The sequence below is a fragment of the Nycticebus coucang genome, unplaced genomic scaffold (genome assembly GCF_027406575.1).
Source record: "Nycticebus coucang isolate mNycCou1 unplaced genomic scaffold, mNycCou1.pri scaffold_84, whole genome shotgun sequence".
Lineage (NCBI taxonomy): Eukaryota > Metazoa > Chordata > Mammalia > Primates > Lorisidae > Nycticebus > Nycticebus coucang.
Window position 1 is genome coordinate 48398 of NW_026515596.1, and position 6289 is coordinate 54686.

Here is a 6289-nt window from a genome sequence, read left to right on the forward strand (position 1 = left end):
TCTTTTTTTGTTGCAGTTTGGCCGGGGCTGGGCCTGAACCCGCCACCCTCGGCATATGGGGCCGGCGCCCTACTCACTGAGCCACAGGTGCCGCCCCGATCTGGGCCTTCTTTGCTGATGCTCGATATCCCCGTCCCCCACCCCCCCCAAGTGTGACGAGCAGGTCTCAGTTAGTCTCTCCCACCTGGGGTTAGGGATTTTAGGCTACTTCAAGAGAAGACTTTTTAACTCCCCTAAAACAGGATCCCAGGAATTTGAGCAGAAAGTAATTATTGACCTAAGTGTGATTATGCTATAGCTTTTAAAAACTATTATGCCTTTCTAATGTAGCTTATTACCTAGAGTTCAACATCTACTTATCTTAGATGGAATATTTTGCTGAAGATCCTTTCTGTAAATCAATTACAGTCATGTGCCACCTAACAAGCTTATGTCAACAATAAACTACATATGTCATGGTAATCTCATAAAAATATAACAAGGCTATACAGGTGTACCTTTTAAAAATCTTTTCTACTATATTTTTACTGTATCTTTTCTATATTTAGATACACAAATACTTCACCACTGTGTTATAGTTGCCTGCCATATTTAGTACCATAACATACTGTACAGATTGGTTACCTAGCAGCAATAGGCCATATCATATAGCCTGGGTATATAACAGGATACACGTATACCACCTATACCACAACAACTAAATTGCCTAATGCATTTTTTTAATTTATTTATTTTTTATTGTTAAATCATAGCTGTGTACATTAGTGCAATCAAGGGGTATAATGTGCTGCTTTCATATACAATCTGAAATATTCTCATCAAACTGTTCAACGTAGCCTTCATGGCATTTTCTTAGTTACTGTATATAGGCATTTGTATTCTGCATTTAGTAAGTTTCACCTGTACCCATTCTAAGATGCACCTAGATGTGGTCCCACCCATTACTCTCCTTCCACCAAAACCTCCGCCCTCCCTTCCCCTTCCTTGGCCCTTTCCCCATAATTGCATTTTTTTTAATGATGCAGTTTCAAGCTCCTCCTCACATGGCAAGCAATGCATAACTGTATGTGAAATCCCTTAATTAGGGATTAAGTTGCTAAAGTAATTTCTAAAGTTATCATTATTTACTATGTGTGAGATTTTTTTTTAAGGAACCAAAAATGTGTTTTGTGTCAGGGGAACTTAATTTGGGGCTAGATTTTTGATTATTTAAGTTGCTCCAGAGTTGCAAAGTGTTTTGTTTTGAAGAAGGGAGTGAAAGAGAAAGTGGTTGAAGTCTGAAAAAGTATTTGAAGTTTTATTCTATTTAGGGTAAATTATTATAATTCTATTTAAATAAAACCAGTAAAGAAAATGTCAAACTTTAAGAATACTAGTTTCTTCCCAGCTACTCGGGAGACTGAGGCAAGAGAATCGCTTAAACCCAAGAGTTTGAGGTTGCTGTGATGCCATATGGCACTCTACTGAGGGCCACATAGTAAGACTCTGACTCAAAAAAAAAAAAAAAAGAATACTCATTTCCTGTGAAATGTGAGAGGAAGGAAGAAAGTCAGCACCAATTTCAGAAATCTGATTCTAACAACAGGTCATCTCTAAATGAGGTAAATCTTGGAATCACCTCCAACTTTAAAACCATTACTGTGTACCAAGTCATATGCTAGATTCTGGGAAAAAGACGAACCACTATTTTATCTCCAAGTGAGAGAGACAAACCTCTCTCCTGTATCCGCAACCATATTAGAATTCTAACAGTCCTCACTTCTGCTCTCCAAACTTCAAATAAGGGGTCAGAGCCAAGAGCCAGGACTTTAGTAAAAGCACCAGAAATACTCTCAGAGTTCCACATTTTCCTAAGAGTGATACATGCTGAAGAGTTGTGAAATAAGTCACTTGGGTTCTGTTATAGTAGTATTTGAAGATAATTATTTAACATGCTGACTTTAACACACTATGTGTCTTTCTCCATGTGTGCGTACAGGATAGACCTCTGAAAAGCGGCCTAGTTACTTCTAGATTATTGACTGTGTTTGCCCATTGCTGACCTAAAGGGCTATTCACTTGCAGCAATACCTTCTCTGCTAAGTTGAATTGCTCAACTCTTAAAACCCTTCCTACAGAAATTTCAGAGTCATCTCTGATTCCATGGCAGCCCCTACATGATAGAGTGGTGAATTAATTGTCAAACACGGAAGAAAGGATACTGAAAGTTGAGCAGAAATGGCAACATTTTGGAGTAACTAACCAATGGAACAAATGTGTGTTCTGCCTGCCGCCCTAACTGGTGCTCATGTTTTTTTATCTTTTCAGTGGGATTTATTTACGGTTAAGTAAAAGTAGCAAATGTTACGTAAGTTATTTCTTTAAGAACATTTAATTTATACAACTACATTGTTATCAAGCAACATTTATGGAATGTGCCCTGGATCTGGGATATTGAACTTTGTAACTATTGTAGCATTCTCTTTTCCAAGTTTAAACATGACCTTGTGCAGTGAAGAAGCATGGCTTCTCATTGTAGAGTTATCATGTATGACAACCTGACCTGCAGGAAGGCTTTGGGTGTTTAATCTTCTATTGATTTACAAAATGATTTGTGTGTGTGATTATTCAACCCATATGATTGTTTCAACTCATTTTTCTTCTGCTGTGATTAAAATAAATCAGCTAAAACTAAGCAGTTTAGCAACATAGTCAACCAAATAGATATGACGTTATATCTTCTATAGGATGTCTTAGGTGATATTGATGTTTTATATTACACATATGTAGTTAATATACTTTGGGTAATAAAAAGTTAAAACATGTCTGGTAAACAAACAAAAAGAAAATTCTGAAAATCAATGCATTGTTTTAACAATCCCCCAAACCTGGATTTGTGTGTGTGTGTGTGTGTGTGTGTATGTTAGTGTCATATTAAAATAAAAAAATCTTGACACCTGCAAGATTTTTTTCATATTCCTATTTTATACATTTTTAGATAATGGAATAATTCTATAATTTTATTGCTAAAATCTTATTACTTGTTAGTCATGATTATCAGATTTTCATTATTATCTGAATTTGTTGCTGTCATATTTGTGAACATCGATTATTTCACTGTTTACTTTTCCAAACATGTACTTACACTAAGATTCAAAAACTCTAAAGAGAAGTCATTGATAATAATAAATGTATAATGATCAGTTGAGACAATGAATAATCTTAATTTTTGTTGCTATGATAAGAATTCTGACTATCCAGTTAAGTTAGCTGTACAGAGTAGTATGGGGGGATCAGGAAATGCATATTTCCAAAAAATGATATTGCATGCTTATTTGATTGGGAGAAATTCTCTGGTCTGATGTATCACTGGTATTTAGGAGGGATTCTACCTACATGCAGCTTCTTCAGCGAGCTTGTTGGTCCCTCAGGGAGCCCAGTGATGATACGATGTCTTACAGCTTGTCATTGCAGATGTCTGTCTCTGCTCACTGCCAGGAAGGTTGCAGATTCTCCACAAAATCCAATGCTAGATTTAGAACTGAAGGAGCTTTGTTACAGATACCTGTAATACCAAAATAATCTAGTTAATATCCTGAGAGTTAGGATTTTTGCTTAAATTTGGCTTCTTGGTACAGTTGTTTAGCTTTTGCCCTATCATTCTCCTAATTGAAACATCATCCGTATTGGTAAATAATTGTTTTGTTACTCCTATGATTTCTTGAACTTCATTCTGATTCATAGCTGGTTTTCCGGCTTTGTCCCTTGAAGTACAGGATTTTGCTCCCGTCAGGCTGTGTGTGGCCATATATTCATTTGTGTATAGCACTTGCATTAAGTCATTAATAGACTTCTTCTGAGGTTTGCTCTTATTAGAACGGGCAATCTGCCATTTCTCAATTTTGAACTGCTTCTTATCAGCCTGATGCTCTTCCTCAGCCTTCAAGGAAACTGGTGAACTGCAATTAGCATTAGAGTTACTGCATGTTGAAGTAAATGAATCTGGGGAGGAGTTTTTTGTTGCTCTCCAGAGGGTGGACGCAGACGTAGACGTGGTTCCTCCACCTTTAAGCAGGGCTTCTGCCATACCAACCAGCTCTTCAAACTGGGTGACTGCCTGTGGTAACACTTGAAGCATGACCAAAGACTGTCCAAGTCCGCTGTTTTCTTTTCGTGTTGGTTAGTTTTTCTTTCAGGCTTTTTATTTTGGTGCACAATTCCTCCTTAGACAGTTCTGCTAAGGGCTCTTCATCCTCACTGGAGATCTCACCGGGCAGAAAGGCATTTCCCGAATATGGGTCTCTCTGTCCTTTATCCAGGTCATTATTTGCATTTTCTGAGTTCATTGTCTCTGTCCTTTTCCTCTTTCCTTTTCTAAAAGCTTGAGTATTGGCAATTTCATCTGTTGGAAAGATCATCTGCATTTTCTCAATTTGTTATCAAAGGTTTTCTGAGATCGTAGGAGGAAGGAATGTCCATGTAGATGATGCTATTCTGCACGTGGCCCAAAAGTTAATGTTTTCCCGGGCTGCCTGCTCCAAAGCCCCAGCCTCGGGGCTGGCGCAGGGAGGTGGGAGGTAGGGGGAGCACCGCCAGGAGGCTCCCGCCAGCGCCTCGCCATTCCCCCTGCTCCGTGGCACCCCCTGACGCCGGACTCCCCAGCAGTTGGGCCTAGGAAGGCTGGACAGGCGGAAGCCCCAGGTGTCCGCGAAGCGAAGAGGTGCCTGGCCAGTGCACCTGAGGACAGTGCAGACAGGCCGGCAGCCCCGCGGGAGGGCGCTGAGCGCTGGGCTCTCAAGCCAGAGCGCAGCCCGCCGCCGCCGCCGCAGCTGCCTCAGCCATGTCCGCGCACCCCGCAGCAGCCTCCCGGCCCTGGTGTCCAACTGGTGATCGTTTTGCAGGTCAATTGTGTTTCTTGGAAGCAGTGCTGCGGGGGGGAAGAAGAATATCTCTGGGATTTCAGATTGGAGGAAGACGAGTTCAGGCTGCCAGAACCGAGCTAGCACTTCTGAATGTGCCAAGAGGCAAGGCCCTGTGACGTCCTTCGGAAGCTCCGGCGCCCCTACCATAATGGGCTGCTGGAGTCCTGGGGCTACCCTAGTCTGTGGCCGAAATCTTGCTCTGCTAAGGGCGGGAGGGATGTTCTGATGTGAGACAGTTGTATCTCTGTGGGGAGGGGTTTGGGCTCAGGGACTGTGGGCAAAAGCTCACCCTGGTGGCATGGAGCCAGCCCGAGCTTAATAAAGGTTGCTGCGTAAACAAAGGTTGTCGTAGATAAAGGGTGGGGGCGGGGCACGCAGTTGCCCTGGGAGCTCGGCTGCGGAGCTGCCATAAGAGTTCCCGCTCTCATTGGCGCCGGAGCCTCTGGACATTATGTCCCTACTGCGACTGTGGACCCCACGGGTCCTTCTCACGGTGCAATTGTTGTGGCTGCTGATACAGGCAGCTCCTCTTTGGAGGTGGCCCCGGGACAGGGTCCAGCCTACCTCCGAATCTCCAGGGCCGAAAGAGCCCTGGTCTTCCCTCTCTTCCGATCTCTCACCCGAATCCCCTCATGTGCCTACACCCCCAGCAGATCCTGGGGACTTTGATTACCTGGGGTCTTCTGCTCCTTCTCACTTGTTGGCTTCACCTCAGGAGTTGCCTGAGAATTTGGCTCCATTCCTGGACAGGGATTCAGCTCAAGAGCTACTTCAAGGGCCAGATAGGCTTACTATTCTACGTCGTCGGCTTCTGAGGAATAAGCTAAGGAGACGACGAAGGCTTCCAGAGGTGGTTCCAACGCCCGGCTGGGATCAGAATCAAGTCCTGCGTCCTCAACTCATAAGGAAGATTCAAACTGTAAGTCCAGATGAGGTTACAGGTCACCAGGCATTTGAAATACTTGTTCCACCTCTAGATAGTCACAGTTCAAAACCAACAACATTCATTGTTTCACCAAAGAACCTAAAGGAAGATCTAGCTCAACATCCACAGCTCACTAAAGTTGTTGTTGGAGCTCTAGACCAATTTGAATCAAAATCTCAGTCTTACAAACAAATTCTGCAGAATGACGATTATACAGATCAAAGTATGGATTTACTTTACCCTGGCAGCATACCTCTGGGATTTGCGAGAAACCCAGAGGTGGCTCAAGACACCCCTGCACAAGGTGAACTTTCTCAGTTCAATGTAAAAGATGAAAGTCGAAATCCAGAGACCCCTGAGAAGATCCCATCCTCTTTACTCCATCAAGAAACCCTAGAAGAGTACCCGGAGGAAGTAGAACCTTTAAGTGAGCAGCAGGCCCCACAGCCTTTTGAGCAGGTAG

General features: G+C 42.7%; 1 pseudogene; it reads right to left on the minus strand.

Moving 5' to 3' along the window:
• Nucleotides 1–3423: 3423 nt before the first annotated feature.
• On the minus strand, nucleotides 3424–4495 carry LOC128579602 (BEN domain-containing protein 6-like; annotated as a pseudogene).
• Nucleotides 4496–6289: the final 1794 nt, after the last annotated feature.